The sequence below is a fragment of the Chiloscyllium punctatum genome, unplaced genomic scaffold (genome assembly GCF_047496795.1).
Source record: "Chiloscyllium punctatum isolate Juve2018m unplaced genomic scaffold, sChiPun1.3 scaffold_137, whole genome shotgun sequence".
Lineage (NCBI taxonomy): Eukaryota > Metazoa > Chordata > Chondrichthyes > Orectolobiformes > Hemiscylliidae > Chiloscyllium > Chiloscyllium punctatum.
This window is the reverse complement of record NW_027309871.1, coordinates 119,678-147,156: the sequence shown is the minus strand read 5'-3', so window position 1 is coordinate 147,156 and position 27,479 is coordinate 119,678. Positions and strand designations below refer to the sequence as shown.

Sequence of the window (27,479 nt, the reverse complement as noted above, 5' to 3'; positions counted from 1 at the left end):
GTGATTCATCCTGCCCCCGAGACTCCAGCGGGTTCACGCTGGGTAGGAGCTGTTCACCCCTCTGTGTGACAAGGGATTTGCGGCGTCTTCAACACGATTGAGAGCCCAGTGAGTGCTCACAGGGAAGTGGTCAACCCCCTGATCCGTGTGGACTGCAGGATTCTGATTCTGATGTTACTGTCCATCAGAGTCAGGAGTGGACCTTGTACATGATGACACTGCTGGAGGATTGATGGTGTTGTTGTTAATCACATTAACTGGGCTGGAGGTGACTGAACTTACATTGCCACTTTCTGAACCTCAGGATGTCTCTCTGGGCAGTAAGTCTCCACAAACAGCAAAGTGACAATGAGCAGGGATCATCTGTTTTGATTTAAATTGTGATTGTAGCACGGCTGCTTCACAGCACCAGGCACAAGGTTGGAGTCCAGCCTTGTCCAACGGCTTGTGTGAAGTTCCCACATTCTCTCCAGGTGCTCTGGCTTCCTCCCACAGTCCAAAGATGTGCAGGTTAGGTGGATCAGTTGTGCTAAATTGTTCACAGGATCCAGGATTGTGCAGACGAGGTGGATCAGCCATAGGAAATGCAGGGTTACAGTGAGAGTGTGCTCTGGACGTGATGTTCTTTTGATGGTCGCTGGGGTCTGATGGGCCAATGCTCTCCTTCCACACTGTAGGGATTTTATTCTATGATTGAGGATAAAGGCTACACAGCAGGGTGTCCTTGGAGAAGGAGCATGTGGTGTGGATCAATGCCCTCAATGCCTTTAGATAGAGATGGGCACCGCAGGGGATACAGTACTTTATCTCCACCCCTGCCCCCTCCCCACAACTCTACTTTGATTTAGTCCCTTCTCACTCTGTCACTTGTAATGGTTTGCTTGGCGCGTAATGGAGTTTGAGTAGCTGGAAAGTGACGGTGTCTGGGAATAGACAGGATTTTGTTTTACAGGAGGTTGAAAGCTTTAAAACTGTTATATTCAAACAGTTCAATTTATTTTCTTTAATTTTGCTTGCGGTGCAAAAAGCTCTTACAACGTTTTAAAACCAAAATTTACAAACCTTGTGTTAAAGATAAATGTTAAATAAAATCCATCAAACCATCCCTCACTGAAAACTGTTGTGGAAGTGCAATCTCCTGGAGAATTCCTGCCCCCTTCTTCCTACCCGGGCTCCATGACTATATACATACCTGGGAGATAGCAGCAGGAGGAGACCATTCAGCCTTTCAATCCTGCTCCACCATTCAATGGGAAACAGCTGACCATCCTGCTCAGTCTCCTGTTCCTGCTGCGTTCCAATCCCTTTTCATGACTTTACCTTGAAGAACTGTATCTAAGTCCTCCTTTGGCTTCACTGCCTTTTGTTCCAGTGACGTTGCTGTGTGGGTGTAGGCAGGGGTAATATGATGGTGCTCTTCCTGGAGGATGCACTCAGCATCCCTCATCATCCTGCAGTAACATCAACTGGGTTTCAGCAATGAGAGATAGAACCCATTTCCAGGATATGGGCATCACTGGCTCAGTCAGCCTGTATTCCCCATCTCTAGTTACCCTTCAGAAGATGGGAATCTCTGCTGTCTTGAACCATTCACAGTCCATTTGGCGCAGATAGACCGACAATGCTGGGAGAGAGTGTTGCAGGATTTTGGCCGAGTGATTCTCCATCTTTGGTTCTTCAAATGCTGGTTAACTTTATCACAATCTGCACATGATTTTGAGATTTCAGTCTGCAAATCTTCACTATCTAGCACCCTGAATAAAGGAATATGTACAGATTAGAAATTCAGAACAGACAATTCTAGTTTCTGTGGAATATCTATTTCCCCTTTCTTCCCCCAAAGCTGTAACCCTCCAGCCCACTTACTCTCTCCCACCATTCTGACTCTACTGCCCCTAATGTACACCCTCTACATTCTCATGGAGTTACTGATAAACAGATCCACGGCACCACTTCCCGTCCCTAGTTAGACTCTGCACCCTTTCTGGGTTCACTTCCTTTCCCTTCAGTTGCTGCAAGTCAATAATACAACAGCAGAATGAAACAAAATAAAACAGAAAGGGAGGTGGCAGATCCTGGACAGAAGAGGAACCTTCACTGGGAGAATGGGTCAGATTCTTCCTTGTTTCCCATTGGTCAATTCCCAGTGTTATGACAAGTTGCGAATGGAACTTGGTCCCATCTGGGTGTAGTGACACTTTGCACCCCCCCCCCCCAACTGATCAATACCATCGGCAGATGCATCCCTTCTCCAGCCAATCACAGTGTGAAATGCTTTCCACTAGTTAACCCAAAGAACATGCTCCAAAACCCGCCCACATTCTGTACATATACAGAATATACATATATTTCCCCACACACATGTGGTCCCTGCCTCAGGGACTGTGGGATTTGTAGTCCCCATGAAGCCTCTAGAGACCTTTCCCTGGAAAGTGAAAGAAAGTGTGGGCTGGAGGGTGTTGTGTATAGGTTATCCATTCAGACACACAGGACATGTGGGCTGTCACTGGGATTTACTGAGACATCTGCTTAGACACCCGGACTTCTGACGTAAGGAATATACATTCAGCCAATTGTGGGGTGGGGAGGTTAATAATGGGCAGCAGATTTTAAGCAGAGGTGGCTCAGTGACTAGCACTGCTGCCTCACAGCATTAGGGACCCGGGTTTGAATCCAGCGTTAGGCAACTGTGTGGAGTATACACATTCTCCCCATGTCTGCATGGTTTTGTTCGATGCTCCAGTTTCCTTCCACAGTCCAAAGATGTGCAGGTTAGGTGGATTGGTCAGGCCAAATTGCTCATAGGGTCCATGCATGTGCTGGTTAGGCAATTAGCCACAGGAGATGCAGGGTTACAGGGAATGAGTGGGTCTGAATGGGATGCTCATCATAGGGTTGGTGTGGACTCGATGGATGAATACCCTGTTTCTGCACTATAGGGATTCTATTCTATTCTCATCAAGAAGAATGTACCTATCTCAATGTGTTGTGAATCTGTGGAATTCCCTATTCAAAATGCGGTGGATGCCAAGACGTGAGCCAATTTAATGAAGAGATACAGATTTTTAATTTGCAATGGGTTGAAGTGTGAGAGAGAGCAGGCGGGAAAATCCAGCTGAGACCGATGTGAGCTCAATCATCACCGAATTAAATGGTGGAGCTGGTTCGAAGGGCTGCATTGCCTCTCCTGTGCCCAGGGCTTATCTTCATACGGTAATAACCAGAAAGATGAATCCAAAACTCACCACCTTCACCAAAGGAGATTTTCAGAAACAGCAGGATAGTCAGGTGGATTAGCGTTCCAAACTTAGGTAGTGAGGAAGTGTGTAGGAGATAATGGTTTTGCAATTTTAAACTGAGGGGAGACAGTGATTTATGGTTTTAGACTGTGTAGTACATTCACACCGTCCAGAATACTCTGTTGTGAATATCTATCCTGGACCTTTTTTACAAAGCCAAGGTCACTGACAATGAAACCAAAACACCCAGGAAACATCACCTCCCCTCGTAATCTGATAAAGACTTGTCATTAATCTGGTTGAATTTAGAACACAGATGGAAAGCGGAAGATTAAATCTAATCCCAAGATCCTGTGCTTAAACAAAGGAGACTACAATAGGATGAGGCAGGAGTTGGCTAATGCAGACTGGAAGCAAAGACTTTACTGTGGGACAGTTCTCAGACAGTGGAGGAATATCAAAGTAATTTTTCAAATTTCTCCGCAAAAATATATATCAGTGAAAAGGAAGGACCAGGAAAAGGAGTAATCTGCCATGTCGAAGGAAATAAGGGAGTCTATGAAATTGAAGTCGAAGGCATACAAATTGGCAAAGACCAAGGATAAATTCGGAGATTGGAAAAACTTCCAAGCTCAACAGAAAGTGTGATGGAATTGGGGATAAAAAGTGATGAGTAGCTATCCCCAGGGACAGAATAGCAGTTTACCCTGCTAGAGGGAAACCTATTGTATGGGGAACATATGGCCTCTGTAATTGTTGAAGCACTTAACTGTTACCATAGAGATAATCCTGATCAAGTTAAAAATCACAGCACACCCCAAAAGCTTGTACTTCCAAATAATCCTGTTGGACTATAACCTGGTGATGTGTGGTTTTTAACTTTGTCCACCCCACCCCAACCCCGGCACCTGCACATCAGAATCCTGATAGATACCCCACTGAAACTGAAGCACCTGTCAGGTACTTGAGGGAGCCACGGGGGCGTGGGGGAGGGGTGTGTGGTTTAACAACAGAGTGCTGAACTGAACTAGACTTTTGAACTGCCGTTGCCATGGAGATAATATTGAGAGACAGTCTGTATTCAAAGTCACAAACCACAAAAGGTATAAGAAGGGGAGCTGTACATCGGACAGGCGGGGAGTTACCTGATGCTGCCTGGAGGTGTTTTGCATGTACACTATCCATGTACCTGCCATGTTTCATCAATAAAAGACTCAAAGAAGACCTCTCAGATTTCTGTGCCTAGTTATTCCTAGCCAGCAGGGTTCAGGAATATGAGCACACAGCAGTCAGTCTTCACAGTGGAGAACACAAAGAGCATGCCAGTAATTGATAAGGAGACTGAGGAATGTGAAGACCAAGAAACAACCATTATCACGAAAGAGTGAGAGCTGGGCAAGCTAATGGAGATAAAGATAAACAAGTCTCATTGCCCTGATGGAATACATCCCAGGATACCAACAGAGTTAGGGGGAAAATTAGCAAATGCACTTAGAGTTATAACGTCCTGCAGCAGAGACAGGCCCTTTGGCACAAACTGGCCCATGCCAATCAGATTGTCCATCCACACTAACCCCATTTCCCTGCACTTGGCCCATCTGCTTCTGAAACTTTCCTATCCATGTATTTGTCCAAATGTCTTTTACATGTTGTTAATATACCCACCTCAACCACTTCCACTGGCAGCTCATTCCATATACGTACCACCTTTGTGTAGAACAGTTGCCCCTCAGGTTCTCTTGTATTCTTTCTCCTCTACCTTTAACCTGATGCCCTCCAATCCTTGAGTCCCTGTGAAAAAGACCGAGTGCATTCACCTTACCCATGCCTCTCATGGTCTTATACACTTCTATAAAATATTCCCCCGCAGTTTCCTCTGCTAAATAAAAATGTCCTCACTTGTCCAACCTCTCCCTGTAACTCAGACCCCTGAGACCTGGCATCATCCTTGTAAATTTCTTCTTCACCTTTCCAGTTGAATAACTGAAACCTACACTGCACTCATCAAATTTCCCGTGTTTCCCCACGGCGCTGGAACCGATGTGACAACGCCAATGGATTACATTCAATGATCGATAATTCACTCCATTACAACAATCCCATTTTCATAGCTTTTTCCATGATGCAGGAATCCTTTTGTCTTTCTGGTTTCATGGCTAATTGTCCTCATACAAAACCAATCTGTGGCTTACCTGTTCCAGGGAAATGTGCCATGATTGTTTAGACTTTCAAAAACCAATGAAATCTCTCTCCATCGTCCCCACACTTACATGGACTTCGCTGTCTCAGTACTTTTTCCAGTCACTCAGACATTTGAAATATTCACCCACGGACAGAATACACCACCTTTCCATCCAGATGAAAAGGTCAATGATATTCAGATCGGCATGGATCCAGTAACATGAAGTTCAATTTGAATTTCTCAACTGCAAATCCCCCCTTTCAATACTCTATAACAGAGAAAACAAAGTGCTGGAGATCCTCAGCAGGTCTGGCAGCATCTGAAATGGTAACAGATGCAGGAAACATTGCAGCCTTGAAGAAGTGTTGAGATGATCACACCAGGCACGTGCGCTTGATGACCATTATGGAGAAGATGGGGACAGGGATCCCTTTCTGGAAGGGCCTTGGTGAGACCACACCTGGAGTACTGTATACACCTTTGTTCCCCTTTTCCAAGGAAGGCTCTCCTGCTTATTGAGAGAGTGTAAAGGAGGATAACCAGATGAGTCCTGGGATGTGAAGATAGTTAAGGACTGCAGATGCTGGAAGTCAGAGTCTGTACAATATGGACCTGGGGAGGTGCAGGTCAGGCAACATCAGAGGAGCAGGAAGGTTGATGTTTTGGGTCGGGACCCTTTGTCAGTCTTGATAAATAGCCCTGACTGAAACGTCAACTTTCCAGCCCCATCGTATTCATGCTGGTCATCAAGCACCTATTTATGCTAGTCCCACGTTCTGGCACTCAGCGTGTAACCGATATTGCAGTGCCTGGTGTGATCATCTGAACACTTCTTCAAGGCTGCAATGTTTCCTGCATCTGTCATCATTTCAGACACTGACAGACTTGCTGAGGATCTCCAGCGCTTTTTGTTTTTATTGCAGATTTCCACCATTTTGCTGAAGCACAGAGTCATAGACATGTAAACAGCTCCAGATTTTGTTGACTCACCTTCCTGGGATGTCAGGACTGATGGATGAAGAGGGACTCAATCTTCGTTTAATCCTCCTTTCCTTTGGCTTTCTGAGCCGCTAACTACATCACTAATATTCTACCTCCCATTCCCTGTCCTGAATCTGACCCATATAAGCCTACACTTTCGTTCCCATCTCCCTGCCAGACTAGTTACAAACTCACCAATCGAACTGGCAAAATCCCCCACCAGATTTGTCTCAGCTCTGCCCAGGGGTAACCGGTCAGGCTGGTACAGGTCCCACCCAGAAACAGTCCCAGTGCCTGAAGAATCATAACCCTTCTGCGGTACACCATTTCCCCAGTCACACATCCAGCAGATCTACCTTCTCATTCCTGCTCTCATTAGCACATGGCACTGGAAGTAAGTCTGACATTATTACATTTCAGGAGCTACATTTTAATGCATCTCTGCTCTCCCTATGTCCATCTTTCAGGCCCTCAGCCCTCTGTTTAGCAATGTCCTTGGTATCTGTGTGTTGCACGACCATGGACTGTTTACCCTCCAGCTCCAGAATGTCCTGCAGCCACTCCATGATATCATGGATCTTGGCACCAGGGAGATTACATCCCATCCTGGATTCTTGTCTGTGGGCACAGAAGTGCCTGGCTGTACCCCTGATTATTGAATCCCCTGTCACTATAGCCCTGCCACTCTCATTCCTCTTGTTCTGATCAGCAGAGCTCTTTGTGGTGTCATGAACCTGGCTGATGCTGATTTCCCGAGAAGCCACCCCACCCATTCCCGCCCTTACAGAATCCCAAGCGGTATACAGTATCTGTATGAGAAGGGGATAACAACAGGGGACTCCTGTACTCACTTCCTGAGCCTTTTACTTGATCTGATGTTCACCCATTCCCTTTCTGCCTGTGTAACCCTCACCTGCAGTGTGACTAACTCACTAAACGTGCTGTCCATAACATTCTCAGTATTGCAGATGCTGCACAGTGAGTCCACTCACAGCTCCAGCTCTGAAAGGCAGTTTCCCAGTAGCTGCAGATGGGAACCCTTCCTGCACAAATAGCCGTCAGGGACACTGGAAGCTGCCCTTATTTCCCACATTGTGCAAGAGGAACACACCACGGGTCTGAGGGCTCCTGTCACAACGTCTCTACATTCTTCTAGTTACTCCCATTAAGAGAATTTAAATGAGTGAGTAACCTTCCTTCACTTCAAACATGTCCATTATAATAACAAAAAAAATCTTTACTTAAGCTGATATGTCATACTTTAAAAACTTAAATACTCCACAGGTATCACTGACAAATTGGCTATTCCCATTGGGACTGAATTTCTGAAAGGCCTGAATTAAAACGGAGTTTCAGCTTCACCTTCTCCCTGTCTCACCTCACTATTTACACCCAACTCCAGAACACTCTCATTGAGCCAAGCAGCCCTCACAGTGCAGCCCTGTCATTTTCATTGTCTGCTCACACCTACACTGCCCTCAGCCTCCTGTACTGTTCCAATGCATCTCAATGGGAGCTCAGACCAGCATTGCATCTTTCAATTCATCCCTTTGTAACCCCAGAGTCAAAATGGACTTTAGCAGTTTCTGAATGAACAGACAATTGTCAGAATCTGGAATGTTCCACCTGAAATGGTGCTGGAATTTGATTCCACGAGAAATTTGCAGAGAATTGGAAGTAGGGTGTTTACAGATTAACATTATAAAGTGGATGATTGAGACTAAATCTGACAGTTCCTGCAAAAAGGAGAGGTGGAATTTGGTTAAATCTGTGCTCTCTCTCATGCCAATACCTCCTTCCACAGCTGCAGGGCCAAGGATTGAACACATACCCCAAGGGTGATCCAACCATGACCTTGAACATCTTTCTGCTTTTGGCTTGACAAAAATATTGAAGATATTTTCCCACAGACAGAACAGACAAACCTTTCTCATTCCACAGTTAAATGCCAATGATATTCAGATCCTGAGGACTCCGCTGACTGTAGAACCTTGTTTTTTTGAGATCCCAGTCTCAATTATTCTCAATTAATATCCTATAAAATGAATTCACAAAACAAAGCTCACAGTCAGTGCAAGATGAATAGTGAAGACAAACACTTCTCTCGGTATGTGTTTGATGTGTAAATGCTCCTCTTCAAATCGCCTCGCCCCCACCCAGGAAGAGGACACGTGCATGCTCCTTGCTGTACCTTGCCCCAAATAACGATGGCGGCTATAACCCAGGACTTCTCACTACCTGAGGCCCAAGCCATCTTCCCCTTTGCTGCAAACGTGGGACCAAGAGTTTCTAATTCAGACTAACGACTTGCAGAGTGTAAATAAACCCTCCCAGTCTACACTGAAATTTCATCTGGTTTCTGCTGCCACTCTCCCCTTTCCTCCTCCTGCACACACCATGGGTTATCGTGGGTCCAGTGACCCTTCCTCAGAACAGATGACAGCTGGGAAAATTAGAATCCCTTCAGGAAACAGGCCCTTTGACCCAACAATTCCACACCCACCCTCCGAAGTTTATCCCACCCAGAGCCATTCTCCTACTCTATTACTCTCCATTTCCCCCGAACTAATGCACATCCCTGAACCCTATGGGAACCTTAGCTGGGCCAATTCACCGAACCTACAGATCTTTGGGCTAGAGGAGATAGGGGTTAAAGAGTAAATAATAGGTGGGGACAGAGCCCAAAGAGACACAGGAACATTTGGAAAGATAAGGGAGTGGGAAGGTGGAAAGCTGTTAATGGAGGAGACAGGAACCTTCCAGCATCTCAGTGGCGGTGGTGGAAATGGTGGCTGATGATCTACATTGTGCCTGCAAAAAAAGACCCTGAGCTTCCAGTTGCCTGCTCATTAACACACAAGACTGTTCCCTGTCCAATATCTCTGTCTCATGCTTACTGCAGTGTTCCAGTGAAGCTTGATGCAAGCTGGAAGAACACTTCAGAACATACCAAATGGCTTCCTATTTCAAGGACTGCAATTTCCCCTCACATATGGTTAACAATGCCCTCCAGTGTATCTCCTCCACTTCCCACACCACTGCCCTTGAACCCCACCCCTCCAAATGCAACAAAGATGGAATCCCACCATCCTCACCTTCCACCCAGATACAATGCATCATCCTCTGCTATTTCCACCATCAGATCCAACCACCTGAGATATATTTCCCCTCCCCACCCCTTTCAGCATTCCACAGAGACCATACCTTCTGTGACTTCCACGTTAGATCCACGGTCCCCACCAACCCACCCTCCACCCCAAGCACCTTCGCTTGCCACTGCAAGAGGTGGAAAACCTGTGCCCACACCTTCCCTTTAACTCCATCCAAGGCACCACTGGATCCTCCCACATCCAGCAGAGATTTCCCTGCCCACCCAAACACCTCACCTATTGTGTCCCTTACTCTCAGGATGCCAAATTTTGGAATATTTCAGGGAACATTTCTGGGACACATGCACCAACCAACCCCACCGCCCTGTGATCGACCATTTCGCCTACCCCCCACCCCATCCGCCACCACGCTGACAAGGACATGCAAGTCCTCCATCCCCAAATCCGAGCCACCCGGCACCTGGAGGAAGAACACCTCATCTTCCACTTTGGGAACTTTCAAACACATGGCATCAAGGTTTCCTCATCTCCCACTCCGCAACTTATCTCAGATTCAACCCTCCAACTCGGCACTGGCCTCTTGAACAGTCCTACCTGCCCATCTTCCTTCCCAATTATCCATTCCACCCTCTCACCACTACCCTCCATCTACAACCACCTATTGCCTCCGAGCTCGCTTCCCCCAACCCCAAGCACCACTCCCTATTTATCTCTCAGCCGTATTCCACCACCCACATTTCTGATGAAGTGCTGACATTCCCAATACGTCAATTCTCCTGCTCCTTGGATGCTGCCTGACCTGCTGTGCTTTTCCAGCAGCACACTTTAACACAAGCTGGAAGAACGACACCTCATCTTCCACTTGGGGACCCTGCAACCCTCTGGCTTCAACATCAAATTCAATAATTTTAGGTCCTGAACTCTCCCACGTCCTCGTGTCTTTGCCCCCTACCCCACATACCAGGCCTTGTTGTTGCATAGCCTTCCAGTACACACTACCTATGGTTAGTCACTAACAGTCCCCATAAACAGCTATTCACCCTCCCCCCCGTCCGATCATTATTCACTCCTTTGTCCAACTGCTCCTATCTCTCTCTTTGGACTCTATCCCCACCTATCATTTACTCCTTAACCCCAACCTTCTGCATAAAAACAGACTTTTTTTTTTCTCAGTAACGTCAGTTCCTGAGGAAGCGTCACTGGATCGAAAATGCGAACTGATTTCTTTTCACAGATGCTGCCAGATCTGCTGAGCTTTTCCAGTCCCTTCTGGTTGTTGTGTGTGATTTACAGCATCCGAAGTTCTTTTGGTTCTAGTTTACCCGGAGTATCTAATTCAGGTCCAGCAGACTGAAACAGTGTTTATCAACCTTCCCAGTCCACACTAACTCCATCTCTCTCCCAGTATCTGCTGTCTCTCCCACTCCTTCACATTCAGTCCCCCCTCACAGTGACACTGCACCTGCAAAGCTGATGGTCATGTGTTGGCCTGCTGAACCCACCCCTCATTCACTCCCATTGGTTGTAGGATCACGCCAACTCTCCTATTGGTCTGAAGCTATGTCAATCAGCCAGGCCCCATTGTGACCTGAGTGGTGGGATCCTCCCAGGTGCATCAGAGGCTGAGGGGTGACCTCATAGAGGTTTATAAAACCATGAGGGGCCTGGGTAGGATAAATAGACAAGGTCATTTCCCTGGGGTCGGGGAGTACAGAATGAGGGGTCATAGGTTTAAGGTGAGAGGGGAAGAATTTAAAATGGATCTGAGGGGCAATTTTTTTTCCCCACTGAGGTTGGTGCGTGTATGGAATCTTCTGTCAGGAAGTGGAGGATGTTGGTACAATTAAACCATTTGGCATTTGGATGGGTATATGAATAGGAAGGGTGTAGAGTGATATGTGCCAAGTGTTGGCAAATGGGTCTAGATTAGGTTGGGATATCTGGTCAGCATGGACCAGTTTAACCAAAGGGTTTATTTTCATGCTGTACATCTCGACGGCTCTGCCCTGTGATGGGCTTCATCATTCACAGTGAATGGGTCAGTATCACAGAACACAGGGACTGGAGGCTATTCAGCCCATTGGGGCTGTACTCTCTCCCTCTGGAGATGGTGCCAGTCTATCCCAACTCACCTCCCATTTGGACATAGCCCTCCAAATCCTTCCTTAAAAAAGTTACATTTCAAATTTGTTTTGACAATAACTACTGTATCTGCATCCAGCTGTCTTTTAAACTGTTCCAGATGCTAAGAACTTAGTGAGTGAAATAATCTTCACATTTTTCCTCTGCATTATTTGCCAGTTACCTGAAAATAGTTACTAAAAATTGTGACGTTAAAAATTTCTCACTCTGTCTCTCTGTAAATGAAATATCCTGGAAACAAATCAACTCCTGGTCGAAATCACTGCTTAACCTTCTCAGCTCCAAGGAGAATTGTCAGACCTTCTGCTAACTCTCCATAAAAGAGAAACCTATCTTAATTTTAAGTTATTAGTGCCATAGAGATGTACAGCACAGAAACAGACCCTTCAGTCCAACTTGTCCATGCTGACCAGATATCCTAAATTAATCTCGTCCCACATGCCAGCCCTTGGCCCATAGACTTCGAAACCTTTCCCAATCACATATCCAGTGAGATGGCTTTTAAATGTTCTAACTGTACCAGCCTCCACACTTTCTCTGGCAGCTCATTCCATACACGTGCCACGTTCAGCTTGAAACTTTGCCCCTAATATCCCTTTTCAATCTTTTCCCTCACTCCTGTGCTTTCTGGTTTTGGACTCACCTAAACAGGAATAAGACCCTGGCTGTTTACACTATCCATGCCCCTAACGATTTTATCAATCTCTATCGTCACCTCTCAGCATCCGATTCTCCAGTGAGAACAGCCTCAGTCTATTCAGCCTCTCCCTATAAGCTCAATCCCTCAACCCTGGCAACATCTTTGCATCTTTTCTGAATCCTTTCAAGTTTCACAATATCATTCCAATAGCAGGGAGACCAGGAATGAAAGCAGAATTCCAGAAGTGGCTGAATGAATGTCCCGTACAGCCGCAAAATGACGTCACAACACCTGTACTCAATGCACTGACCAGTAAAGGCAATTACACCAAACATTTACTTCACTACCCTGCCTATCTATGGTTCCACTTTGAAGGAACTATGAACCTGCACTCCAAGATCTCTTATTTCAGCAACACTCCCCAGGGCCTTCCCATTAAGTGTAGAAGTCCTGCCTTGATTTGCTTTTCCAAAATGCAGAACCTCACATTTATCTAAATTAAACTGAATCTGCCACTCCTCAGCCCATTTGATCGGAGTCTCATTGTACTCTCAGGTAACTTTGCTGTCCATTGCACCTCCAATTTTGGTGTCTATTGTAAACCTACTAACCATAGCTCCTATATTCACATAGAAATTATTTATATAAATGGCAAAAAGCAGTGGACCCAACACCCAACCTGACAGCATATTGCTCATCACAGGCTTCCAGTCCAAAAGTACCCTCCACTATGACACTGACTGCTCAGCAAGGTTAGAGCTCATGGAATACAGGGAGAACTAACCATTTGGATACAGAACTGCCTCAAAGACAGAAGACAGAGGGTGGTGTTGGAGGGTCACTTTTCAAACTGGAGGCCTGTGACGAGTAGAGTGTTACAAGGTTCAGTGCTGGATCCACTACCTTTCTTCATTTATATCAATGACTTGGATGTGAACATAGGAAATTTAGTTAGTGAGATGACACCAAAACTGGAGGTGTAGTGGACAGTGAAAAAGGTTACCTCAGAGTACAATGGGATCTTGATCAGATGGGTGAATGGGCTGAGGAATGGCATTTTAGGAAAGCAAATCTTAGCAGGACTTATACACTTAATGGTAAGGTCCTGAGGAGTGTTACTGAACAAAGAGACCTTGGAATGCAGGTAGATAGGATAGTGAAGGCGGCATTTGGTATGCTTTCCTTTATCGGACAAAGTATTGAGTACAGGAGTTGTGAGGTCATGTTGTGGCTGTGCAGGATATTGTTTCGGCCACTTTTGCAACGTTGCGTACAAATATGGTCTCCCTCCTATTGGAAGGATTTTATGAAACTTGAAAGGGTTCAGGAAAGATTTACAAGAACGTTGCCAGGGTTGGAGGATTTGAGCTAGGCTGGGGGGTTAAATAGAGGTTGAATAGATTGGGGCAGTTTTCCCTGCAGCGTCGGAGGCTGAGAGGTGATCTTATCGATGTATATCAAAACATGAGGTGGATGGATAGGATAAATAGACAAAGACGTTTCCCTGGCGTGGGGGATCCCAGCACTAGAGGGCATAGGTTTATGGTAAGAGGGGAAAGACTTTAAAGAGACTTGAGAGGCAACGTTTTCACACAGAGGGTGGGACGTGTATGGAATGAGCTGACAGAGAAAGTGGTGGTGGCCATTATGATTGCAACATTTAAAAGACATCTTCATGTGTATATGAATAGGAAGGATATGGGCCGGGTGCTGACAGGGGGGACTAGATTGCATTGGGATATCTGATCAGCATGTACTGGTTGGACCGACGGGTCTCTGTTTCTGTGCTGTCCATCTCTGACTCTTTGACCTTCCAGCCAATTCCGTATTCAAACAGCTAGTTCCGCCAGTATTCTATGGTATTGAAGCTGCTAACCAGTGTGTTATGTGAAACCTTGTGTCTTTCTCAAGTCCAAGTTAATGATTTCAATGCACAAAGCCATGCTGACTCTCCCGAATCATTTCTTGCCTTTCCAATGACATGTAAATCCTGTCCCGGAGAATCCCTTCCAACAACTTCTCTGCCACTGACTTCAGGCTCACCGGTCTATAGTTCCCTGGCTTTTCCTTACCACCTTTCTCAAATAATGGCACCCATCTTCCAGCACCTCACCTGTGGCGATCGATGATACAAATATTGCAGCGAGGGCCCAGCAAAAGCTTCCCTATTTACCCACAAAGTTCTGGGATACACCTGATCAGATTCCAGGGATTTATCCACCTTTATGCATTTTAAGACATCCAGTACCTCCTCCTCTGTAATATATACACTTGCCAACTTATCACTATTTATTTCTACAACATCTCAACTTTTATATCACCTTTCAGTAAAAACTGACATGAAATAATTACAGAATCTCTCCCTCCTCCTGCTGTTCCATAGACAGTCTTGTTGACTGTTGAGTCTCATGTCCTCTTTTCTGCCTCCTGGTTTCCCGCGAATATACTCCTACTGCCCTTATAGTCCTCTAGGGACTCACTCAAACCCCATGGTCTGTACCTACCATATCCTTTCTTCATTTTCTTAATCAGAGCTCCAATTTCTCAGGTCACGCAGCATTGTCGACGCCTCCCAGCCTTGGCCTTAACGGGAACTTACTATCTGCATATTCTCATTGCTGCAGGCCTATGGAGGCAATGGCAGATGATGACAGAGAAACAATCATTATCAGTAAAGAGGTAGTGTTGGGAAAGTTAACAACTCATCCTTATCTCTGTAATTCCTCTCTAGCCTCTGAACTATCACTATCTTTGGGATCAAAAACATCTCAATCAATGCAACATCTTCCAATCTCTAATCTCCTCCAGTCTCAACACCCTCCCTATCTCTAATCTTGTCCACCCTCACAAATTTCTGTGATGTGCCTTTCTTTAATTCCAACGTTCAGGATAACCCATTTTTATTTCAGATTCCTGAACCCTGAGCTCCACAATGTCCCGCTTAACCTCTGCCACATTTTCGTGCAAAAAATATTAATCAATTCCGTATCACCTATTCTAATATCACCTTCTCTGACCTGGTTTCTATTGTGGCTTGTCATATTCCTATATTACGCGTCTGTGGTCTACATGACAGAAAATGGTTTTGTGGTCCATTGGGTTTATGCTGTAAAGAAATCTCCCAGCTAACTATTTTAATCCCATATTCCAGCACTGAGCCCAGAGACCTGTCAGCCTTGGCATTGCAAGTGTGTTCCTAAATACATCTGAAATGCCATCGGGATTTCTGTCTCTCACTCACTTCCAGACAGTGAGGTTTAGTGAAACCGTTGCTCTTTGATATCACCCACAGGAACACAGAGCAGCTGGGTCTGTGTGAACCAGAGATCGCCCAAAACATTAGGAAGGATGGCAGGGTCCCTCAGAGGGGGCACAGGAGATTTACCAGGATGGTTCAAGGAATGAGGGATTTTAGTTGCAGAATTTGTGGGGCTTTTTTAACATTAATTACTCATGTGACATGTGTGTTGCTAATACACATCAAGAATAACCATCCACAATTAATAGACTGTCCTTTTCAACCGAGCCCCTTGCCTGCACTGTGGTAACCTTCAGGTTAACCACCACCAGACATCTCTCTCTAATAGAGAGCAGTCCTATGGTCTGGGAGGACAATGCTGACTTGATCTTTCACACAGTGATGCCACTGTCCCTCGGGGATGGGGAGAGGGAATGCTGAAGGTGGTGGATGGGAAACCACTCAGGTACAGTGCTTTACCCTGGAGGATGTTCAATTTCTTTAATCTTGTTGGGTGAGGGGGGGTGCACTGATGCAGGCAAGTGGAGAATGTTCCAACACAATCCTGATGTGTACCTTATAGAGAGCAAACAGACATTGGGGAATCAGGGGTTTAGAAAAACTGAGAGTATTCTCCTTGTAGCAAAGAAAATTGTGGGGAGCTGTGACAGAGCGGTTTACAAAAGTTACACATTATAATATTAAATCTTACACCCGTCAGCTCATTATACAAGGGTTACAGAACACATGTTGAAGATTTGGGAAGATCTATTGAGAGGATGGTTTGTTTCAAAGAAGAACTTTTATGCAGCAAATGGTATTGATCTGGAACACAATACTCTCACACAATATGAATATCCAGGTCCTGATGTATTGAGTAATTCTGTCAGTTTGGCGTTACAGTGACTGAGATTACCATCTGAATATCTGCCTGTAATACAAGTTTATAAAATCCGTCACTGTCAGTTCAAGTTTGAAACTCATACAATCCCTTCCTCCTGGCCCAGGAGGACTGTACACATTACCGCTGGTGGAGGTCAGCAGGCAATTCAGGGGCAAATCTATGTGGGTTTCTATGAGTTTCCACCTTGGGACTTCATGTGACTGAATATGGGACAGAATGTTCCAAGATTCAGTGAGATATGGAGAGAAGGATTTGCTTCCTTTTTGTTCTTCCGTGCTGCCGCGGAGCCTCCTCAACAAGACCATGGGGTGTGAAAGGCTCATGCAGCTCGATGGGCAAGTTGTCTCCATTCTCACTAAGGGGCAGCAAGCTCCTCCCAGTCATTAAACAGAGTATCCCTGAAAAGATAGCAAATGAGCATGATTCCCACTGCCCAGTGCTCACAGTAAATATTTCAAATAATGAGGGGGAAAATCAAGACAAGGCATAACAGGAATGTTCCAAGAGAATTATAAACAGTTTACAGAGAGATATTCACAGGAAAAGTGGGCAACAAGTTGGCAAATGGAGTATAACTTGGGATAAACTGTAGAAAGCTGCACCACAAAGGGACTGGGATAAAATGAGCAGGAAACACAAAGCTAGCACACAGTTACAACAGGGAATCAGGAAGCGGTATGGAATGTTGTCCCTTATTTCAAGGAATTTGCAACATAAGAGTTTGGAATGTATACCTTAGGGCAACTAAACAAATGGCGAGTGAGACCACAACTGGAGGAACGTGAACAGATTTGGTCACTTTAGTTAACGAAATAGAGCAGTTGATTGGAGGCATTTCAGAGAAGATCCTTTGGGATCATCCCTGTTTTATAGGGATTATCCTGTAAGCAAAGGCTGAACAAGTTGGGAATCTACTCACTGGACTTTGGAAGACTGAGAGGAGATGTCTTTGAATCATACAGGAATCTGTCGAGGTTTGACAGGGTAAATATGGAGAGGATGTGTCCTATTACGGGTGAGTCTTGAACCAGATTTTGGGTCTGTCGCGGAATCAAGGGTTCTGTTTCAGATTTGGCAAGTTAAAGGCAACACTGACACAGGTTAGGGATTCAGTAGCAATGAAGCTGGGTTGAGAAGGAGATAAGCAACGTTTTAGAGATTGGAATTCCTGGTGTTTGTGATTATGTAGATGTCTGATCAGAAGGGCACCTTGGGGTCAGATATGAAAGCAATATTGTGAATAATGTAGTTCTGCCTCAGACACTTCCCAGTGAGAGGGAGGTACACAGCAGTAAGGAAAATGTATTTGGAATAACAACTGAAGGCAATGGGTTTAACAATTTCAGTGTTTCATTGGAATGAATTGCAGCTCATCGAAGCATGGTAAGCAGTTTGATAACTGAGTAATAGTGGAGTAATGGAGACGGATGAAGGGGAGGGAGAGCTGGACATTGTCAGTGTACATGTGAAACCTAACACAGTGCTTTTGGGCGACGTTACCTCCTGGCAGTGTGTAGGTGAGAAACAGGACGGACCAAGGAAAAATCCTGGAGGGACACCAAATACAAGGAATTCAGAAAGGAAAGGGAGAGTGGAGATGGAGCAGGATTTTCCAATGATGGTGAGGTCAGATATCAGTTTGTTGCAGAATGGGAGAGAAGGACATAACCAGAAAAAACAGACAGATCATGGAACAATATCTGTGAATTGCAAGGGGAGGGGGGTTTGCAGTGACAAGCAGGAGGATGAGAGAGAGATTTGGAATGTCCATAATTTAGCTACTCTAGGGTAAATTGTTAAGATGACCTCTAATAAAGCTTGACAAGGGACTCTAGGAAATGCAAGTTTAGGACTTAAATGAGGAGCATCCTTGTGAGGCAGAATGGCTCGGTGGGCTCGTGGAGAGGGAGGAAAGAAGCAGAGGCAGCTGATCGGATTATCTCAATGTTATTGACAGAGAAACTCCATGTGCTCCTCACTCTTGTTGTTGGAGGGGAGGATTGAGGAGACAGGATAATGGACATTGTTTTCGAAATAATGAAAAACAAAACCTGTGATAGTGATTCTAAAAATAAGTGAACAAACCTGTCGTATTTATCATTTATCAAGAATATTAAAATATACAACTGAAGTTCAGGTTTGAATCCCAAATTGGTAGAGGGTTGCTCTGAAGTCAAGAAAAATAAAGAAACTGGAATGAAGAATCAACTGTTTGCCATGGGACCATTAAGGATGTTTTTTTCTGCCATTGACAATGTCCTTGAGGGAAAGAAAGCCGACAATGGGCCAACAAATCACTCATTGTATTAATCACTGCACAGTCTCAACAAAGGACGGCATGGTGGCACAGTGGCACAGTAGTTTGCACTGGTGCCTCACAGTGCCAGAGACCCGGGTTCAATTCTGGATGGGTTGCACTTCGGTGGGTCGATGTGGACTTGTTGGGCCGCAGGGCCTATTTCCACACTATGTAATCTAATCTAATCTAAATGGAATGAAACTGGATGGACCACATTACATCTACCAATGCACCAGCAAATACAACCACAAAATCAGCCCTCTTGTCCCTGCAACCTCTGCCTCACTCTGGGCCAACAAGAGCAGTAGAACTGTACTCCAGTCCAATCTGAAATCTCATGGCCTGGTATATCCCCCACTCAACCATTAACATCAAGCCAGGGGAATCAATCCTGGTTCAATAGTGAATGCAGGAGGGCATGCCAAAAATGAGGTGCCAACCTGGTGCAGCTACAAGCAGCAAAAACAACACCAAATAGAACTAAGTGATTCCATAAACAATGGATTAGATCTGAGTTCTGCAGTTCTGCCACACCTCGTCAGGAATGGAGATGGACAATTACAGAATCACAGATATCCCACCCTTACTGATGGAGGGGTCTCACACACCATTCCACAGATAAGAGGACAGCATTTGCAGCAATTTTCAGCCAGCAGTGCCAAGTGGATGAGCCTTCTCCATTGGTCCCTGACATCACAGATATGAATCGACTTGGTTTAAAACTCATGTCAAATCAGATCAAGAAATGGATAAGTAGTGTAAAGGCTAGGGGCCCTGCCAATATTCTGGCAATAGTACTGATGGCTGTGCTTCAGAACTTGCTGCCCACCAAGGCAAGTACTGCTCCAGCACTGGCACCTACCGACTTTGTGGAACATTGCTCAGGGATGTTCCAACACAAAAACACAGGGCAGATCCAACTCAGCCAATTCCCCTCCATCAGTCCACACTCACTCAGCAGTGAAGTGATGGAAGGTGTCATCAACAGTGCTGTCACGCAGCTGCTCAGCAATAACCTGTTCTTCGATGCCCAGTTTGGATTCTGCCAGGGACACTCAGTTCCTAAGCTTGTTACACACTTGATTCACAAACTGACAAACAGCTGAATGAGGTGAGGATGACAGGCCAGCCCCACTCCAAGTCCACTATTTCGACTTCAGTGATATCACCTGGCCTCACCAGTGTCTCAGCTCATTTACTGAAACTCTCATTCATTCCTTTTGTTAACTCTAGATTTCATTATCTAAATCCACTCCTGGCCAGCATCCCACATTCACCCTCCCGATAATCTCAAGAATATTGAAAACTCGACTGCCGAAGTGCTCACTTGTACCAAAACTTGCTGATCAATCAAAAGATCAATAAGCAACAACAATTTACTTTCGCACCTTTGAATTAATTCCTGGGTGTAATCATTCCTATCTCCCTGCACCACACACCCTTTCATATCTCAATAGCTCATTTTAGTTCAGACTCTCAATGATGTGTTTATTTTTGAGTTCACCTGTGTGACTGTTTCTATAGACTCCAAGGGAACATGGTCTGGAATACCCACTCTAACCCTCTAAGATCTACTTTCTTCCTTTAAGGCATTCTTGAAAAACTGCTTATTTGGCAATGGTTGTGGCCACTGGACACAATATTCTCCATCTGTAGCCTTACGTCAAAAGTTCTCAATAATATTTTTGTGAAATTAAAACCATGATGATTTGTACAGATATCTTCCACTCTTCAATATCACTGAGTAAGTAATCTGTAGTGTCTCTTACCCAACCACCTTCACCACACAAACTGCAGCAGTACAAGGCAGTCAAACATCACCCTCTCCACAGGCAACAAGGCTTTGGGATTGATCACTGGTTTCTGTGGAAGGAGAAATACAGAGTTGATGTTTCAGGGAGTGCAACATGGATCACAGGGAATGGGAATGGGGCAGAATTTGACTGTCAGAAATGGAAGGAAAATGCACTCGCTTATTGGAAAAAAGAATTCCTGACTGTCAAAGATATTGTGGAAAAAATAACCTGATAATGGAACAGCATATGGTCAGGAGCCGGGCAGCAGTGGACAATTCATTTGCATTCCTGAAGAAGGGCTTATGCCCAAAACATTGATTCTCCTGCTCCTCGGATGCTGCCTGGCCTGCTGTGTTTTTCCAGCTCTACATTTTTCAATTCATTTACAAAACAGCTGTGAAAGTAATAGTAAAATACTATACAGAGCAAAAATATGCCCATGAGACTGAGGAAGCTAGATACTGAACAAGTGGACATCAGAGAACCCAGAGAAGAACCAGAGCAGAGTTCACTTTTATGATCCCAAAGTCAAAGATGTCTAGCACAGAAACAGGCTTTTTCGGTCCAACCTATGCCAACCAGATATCCTAACCTAATCTACCTAAATTAAATTCTTTTTGCCACTCCTCAGCCCATTGGCCCATCTGATCAATATCCCACTGTACTCTGAGATAACCTCCTTCGTTGTCCACAATACCTCCAATTTTGGCGTCACCTGCAAACTTACTAACTATACGGCCTCTATTCACATCCAAATCATTTAAATGAATGACTAAATAAATCCAGAAAAAAAAGTCCATTTCTCTGGGTTTGAATGTGCTCTGTGTAAATCCTGCCCTATGACTCTTTTTACCAGGGAAGGCTGTACATACATCCCTCTGAACTTTGCCCCCTACAAAGATGGCGGCCGCGCACGTGTCCAGTGAATCATTGCCCCGAATAAAGATGGCGGCGCTCACTCGGGCCGATTACTCAACGAGGCATATTCCCGTTTGCTGCAAAAGTTTCAAATTTGTATTTTCCGATGTGTACCAAATGATTGTAAAACCTCTCAGACCATACCAACACCATTTCCCTCCCGCTTCCTGCTGTTTATTTCTTTCCTTACCGACAGCTCTCCGCGCACACACACTCTGAACATCCGCGCCCCAGGAAAGTCTCGTCCCCCCTCATTCACTGATTGGTCGGAGGACCAACTGCCCCGCCAGGTCCTCCAGCTCCGCCCCTGCCTAGGCATTGGTCCACCGCTGACATCAATCACTTCTTGGGTCCAACCTGTCGATGTTAACCAGATGTACTCACCTAATCTATCTAAATTAAATCCTATCTGCCACTCCTCAGCCCACTGGCCCATCTGATCAGTATCCCACTGTATTCTGAGATAACCTTCTTCATTGTCCACAATAACAACTGTTGGCTGGAGCTTGCGCACTGCTTCGTGGCTTTTGTTGCTGTTTCTCAGTTACAAGAGTGAGGGACAAAGTTAAAAATCACTCAACCAACTGATGAACGACAGGCAAATTAGTGCTTCGAAATAAACCTGTTGGACTATCACCTAGTGTTCTGTGAATTTTAATTTTGTCCATCCTAATCCAACACCAGCACCTTCAAGTCACGAGTGATGGAGGCATGCATAATATAAAAACAAAAGATCTAGGAAAAGGAGAAGGCCATCCTGCCCTACCATTCAATAAGATCATGGCTGATCATTTTATGGGTGCAGAACCATTTACCCACGTTCTTACCGTATTCCTTAATTAATTATTTTTTTTTAAAAAAACTAACTTAGCTTTAAAAACGTTCATTGAACTAGCATCAACTACTTCCCTGGGCAATGCATTCCATAGAGGTCAAGAAGTCCCTTCTCAATTCAGTCCTAAATTTGCTGCCTCTAATCTTGAGGTGATGCCCTCTTGTCCTAGCTTCGTCTGCCAGTGGAAACATCCTCTCTACTTCTATTTTATCCATTGCATTCATTATTTTATATCTTTCCATTCTTCTGAATTCCAATGAATATAATCCCAATCTACTCAGTCTCTGTTCAGCCAAACCCCTCACCTCCGGAGTCAACATAGTTAACCTCCTCTGCACCCCCTCTAGTGCCAGTACATCCTTGAGCAAGAAAGGAGATAAAAACTACATGCAGTACTCCAGGTGTGGGCTCACCAGCACCCACTATAGCCCACCTCTGCTTTTAACCACAATCCCTTCAGCAATGAAGGACAATATTCTATTTGTCTTCTGAATTGATTGTTGTACCTGGTGACCAACCCTCCTACAGAAGGATGTTCAGGTGCCTCTGCATAGCAAATTATGCATTTTTAAAAAATTCAAGTAATAATCTTTTTACTAATATTACTCCAACCAAAGAGTATGACTTTACATTTATGAACATAATATTCCACTTGCCAAACCATTGCCCACTCACCCAATGTATCTCTGTTCCTCTGCAAAGTTTCACAGTCCTCCACACACTTTGTTCTGCGACTCATCTTAGTGTCATATGCAAACTTTGACACCCTACATGTGGTCGCCAACTCCAAATCATCTGTACCAATTCTAAATAATCGCAGTCCCAACACTGATCCTAGAGGCACACTACTAGCTACTGATTGCCAGCCAGAATAAGGTTTATTTATCCCCACTCTTTGCTTCCTGTTAGTCAACCAATCTTCTATCCATGCTAATACTCTATCCCATGCACCCTTATATAATGCAACAGCCACTTGCGTGGCACCTTGTTGAAGGCCTTTTGGAAATCCAGACATTCCATGATTCCATGCTCTGTCTGCCCAATGGAACAATTTCTATCGAGATTCCCTGCTATTTCTTCCTTGATAATAGACCAAAGCATCTTTCCAACTACAGAGAATAAACTAACTGGTGTAGAATTCCCTATCTTTTGTACACCGCCTTTTCTTACAGTCCTTCCTTTTCACTGGAATATGCCTTTGCTGAGCACTTCCTAAAATGACTTTGAAAATCTTTCACTGCTCATCAACTGTCCCACCATAAAATCTTTGTTTTCAGTCTACTTTATCAGGTTCTCCCTCATTCTATTTTAGTTCCCCATGTTCAAGCACAGGACCAAGGTATTAGATTTTATCTTTACACTCTCCATATGTACTCTAACTTCAACCATACAGTGATCACTTCTTCCCAAGAGGATCCCTAACACTGAGGTCATTAATTATTCCTGTCTCATTGCACAGGGGCCAGATCTTGGATAGATTGCTCCTTGTCAGTTCCATTTCATGCTGTTCAAAAAAACTATCATGGATACACTTAATGAACTCCTCACGGCTACCCTGACTGAGCTGGTTCGACCAATCTACATGTAGAGTCAAATCACCCATGGTAATAGACATGCCATTTTTACAGGCTTTAGTTATTTCTTTGTTTATTGCCCATCCCAACGTGACGTTATTATTTGGCCTACACACTGCGCCTATCAGTGACTTTCTTGTTAACATTTTGAAAGCATCATTCCTGTTTCTCCTAACGTATGGCAATAACAACAACTACTTGCATTGTATGGAATCTTTCACAATACCAAATCTCCTACGGTGCTTCATGGATGATCAAAACATTGATTCAAGAGAATGATTTTAAAATACATCTTAACGGAGGATAGAGAAGGTTAGGGAGGGTATTCCACAGATTTCTGTCCTTGACAGTTCCAATTGCGGAGTGATGAAGTTGGGGTGGGTTGGAAAGGGAACGTGCAAATGGGAAAACGAGGAGTGCAGGCAGTGCATAAGGTCTTAAGGACAGAGGAGGTTCTGGACTGAGTCTGTCTGTCCTAGAGAGTACGGCTGCTTCATGGAGTTTGAAGCACCGCAATGGGCCCGTGCATGTCATATTAGTCAAGAATACTATAACGGTGGCTGAGGGAACTTTTGATGAGGACTTCTCTACTGAAGTAGTGTGGGCTGAGGTTAGAAACAGGAGAGGGGAGGTCACATTGCTCGGATTTTTTTATAGGCTGCTGCAGAGTTCCAGAGAGGGGGAAGGGAGGATTAGCAAAATTACTCTGGGTAGGAGTGAAAGTAACATGGTGGTCATTATGGGGGACTTTAACTTCCCAAACATTGACTGAAAATGCTATAACTCTAGTATATCGGATGGATCAGTTTTTGTCCAACGTGTACAGGAGGGTTTCCTGACACAGTATGTCGAAGGGCCGACAAGAGGGGACGCCACATTGGATCTGGCGCTTGGTCATGAACCGGACTATGTGTTTGATTTAGTTGTAGGTGAGCACTTTGGAGACAGTAATTAGAATTCAGTTATGTTTAGTTTAGCGATGGAAAGTGATAGGTACATGCCACAGGTGAGGAATTATCGATGGGGCAGTGGCAATTATAATGCAATTCAGCAAGAATTAGGATGCATAGAATGGGGTAGTGAAATGCAGTGGATGCAGACAATGGAAATGTGGAGCTGGTTTAAGGAACAGATATTGCGTGTCCTTGATAGGTATGTCCCTGTCAGGCAGGGAGGAAGTGATAAGGTCAGGGAACCGTGATTTACCACAGAAATTGCATCTCTTGTTAAGTAGAAGTAGGAGGCTTATGTGTTGATGAGGCAAATGGTACAGATGAGGTGATGGAGACTTTACAGATCAGCTAGGAAGGATTTAAAGAGAGTTAAGAAGAGCAAAGAGAGGACACGAGCAGTCTTTAGCGAGTAGAATAAAGGAGAACCCTAAAGCTTTCTACAGATAATTGAGGAATAAAGGATAGGGTAGGAATAGGGCCAATCAAAGACAGAAGTGGGAAGTTGAGTGTGGACAATGTGGAAATTGGAGAGGTGCTAAACGAATATTTCTCATTGGTTTTCACTCAGGAAAATGAGAATATTGCAGACAATAATGAGGTAGAAGATGTTAGATGAGAAAGGATCGAGGTTAGTTATGAACAGGTGTTATCAATTCTAGAAGGATTGAAAGTAGACAATTCCCCTGGGCTGGATGGGATTTATCCATGGATTTTCTGGGAAGCTAGGGGGAAGATAGCAAATACGTCGGCTTTGATATTGAGTCATCATTGCCTACAAGTTCAGTACCAGGGGACTGGATGATTGCAAATGTTATGCCCTTGATCAAGAAGGGCAGTAGAGATGACCCAGGTAATTATATACCAGCGAGCCTTACTTCTGTTGTAGGAAAGGTTTTGGAAAGGATTACAAGAGACAATATTTGTAATCATCTGGCAAACAACAATATGATTTCAGATCGTCAATATGGTTTTGTCAAGGGCAGGTCGTGTCTCACAAACTTCATTGAGTATTTTTGAGATGGTGACCAAGCATATAGATGAGGGTAGGGCAGTTGACGTGGTATACATGGAATTCTGTAAAGCCTTTGATAAGGTTCCAAATGGTAGGCTCTTAGATAAAATGCAGCGACATGGAATTGAGTGTGATTTAGCAGTTTGGATTAGAAACTGGCTTTCTGAAAGAAGGCAGCGAGTGGTGGATGATGGAAAATAATCAGCCACCAGTGCGGTTATTAGTGGTGTGCCACAAGGGTCTGTTTTGGGATCACTGCTGTTTGTAATTTTTTATAAAAGTCTTAGACGCAGGCATAGGTGGATGGATTGGTAAATTTGCAGATGACACGAAAGTCAGTGGAGTAGTGGACAATGTGGAAGAATATTACAGATTGCAGGGGGACTTGGATAAACTGCAGAATTGGGCTGAAGGGTGGCAAATGGAGTTCAATGCAGCTAAATGTGAGGCGATGCACGTTGTGAAGAATAACAGGAAGGCAGAGTACTGGGTCAATGGAATCATTCATGGTAATGTAGATGTGCAGAGGGATGTTGGAGTCCATGTACATAGATGCCTGAAAGTTGCCACCCAGGTGTACAGTTAAGGTGGCATACAGTGTGTTAGGTTTCATTCGTAGATGGATTGAGTTCTGGAACCACAATATCATGCTGCAACTATACAAAAAACTGGTGCGGCCATATTTGGAATATTGTGTGCAGTTCTGATGCCCATATTTCGGGAAGGATGTGGAAGGACCTGCTGTGCTTTTCCAGCAACATATTTTTCAGCTCTGATCTCCAGCATCTGCAGTCCTTACTTTCTCCATGTACGAGGTAAAGTCAGGGCAATAATAAGAGGCTGCAACAGGAGGGAGACAGGTATCTGCATACAAAACCCGACTCCTTCTCAACTGTTTTCACCACAAAAACCGAGCGCCTTCCAGAAAAGCATCTCTATATCCCACCACAACATTTTGCCCCCACAATCGTGGTATCTGGCTGTGCACGAAGAGCAATGCAACAGTCTGTACTGGGACCCTGAAACGCTTGGTAAAGAGTCAAATCATCTGAGCATTGAAAGCCACATCACATTGCATGCATTTTCTCTTGTTTTCACTCTCTTTCTGACTTCCCTTAGTTTTCCTAATGAACCTGCTAAAGTTGTTATTACATACATCTGCACAAGCTGTGAATTGAACCCAGGCCTCTCGTTCAAGATTCTGGATATTTTCACCGCGTCACAAAACATCGACTCAAACTTCCTTTGTCCCTTGCCTGCTAAGTCACGCCTGAATCAACTCTGCAATTGGGAGGAAGGGGCGGAACAGGAGGACCGAGTAGCGGCCGGTCCTTTAACCAGAGTGAGTGAGGAGAGGGGCCAAAGAATTCTCGGGAGTGAACGCTTCAAGATTGGTCAGAGAGCAAACTATTTTGCAGGATTGATCATTCTAACGACATAGTGGAGCATTAAACGTCTCTCATAAATCAATGTGAGATTTTAAAAAATACTGTAGTTGAAATGTAAATCTGATAACGTACATATTTCCAATCGATTTGCATAACTCGAGTAAGAAACTTCTTTTCAAAATCCAAGAACAGTTGGTGATTTACATACCTGGCCGGTATGGTTGATTTGGACCAGACAATTTGCATGTTATACATCTCCATGATTATA

General features: G+C 44.6%; 2 long non-coding RNA genes across 5 annotated transcripts in view; both read right to left on the bottom strand.

Annotated features, from left to right (window-relative positions):
- The window catches only part of LOC140471643 (uncharacterized), a 66,959-nt gene that overhangs the window by 13,159 nt on the left and 26,321 nt on the right, over window positions 1-27,479 (bottom strand). The gene's annotated exons all lie outside the window — the stretch shown is intronic.
- On the bottom strand, window positions 957-27,479 carry LOC140471644 (uncharacterized). Of its 4 annotated transcripts, none has more exons than XR_011957137.1 (5): window positions 27,420-27,479; window positions 20,505-20,598; window positions 14,799-14,920; window positions 4,944-5,030; window positions 957-1,754 (listed from the first exon to the last, which is right to left on the bottom strand). It is a non-coding gene; the product is annotated as an uncharacterized lncRNA (long non-coding RNA). The 4 variants fall into 4 exon arrangements; XR_011957138.1 differs by lacking the exon at window positions 27,420-27,479 and adding an exon at window positions 21,640-21,698 and having other exon boundaries at window positions 4,905-5,030; XR_011957136.1 differs by lacking the exon at window positions 27,420-27,479 and adding an exon at window positions 21,640-21,698.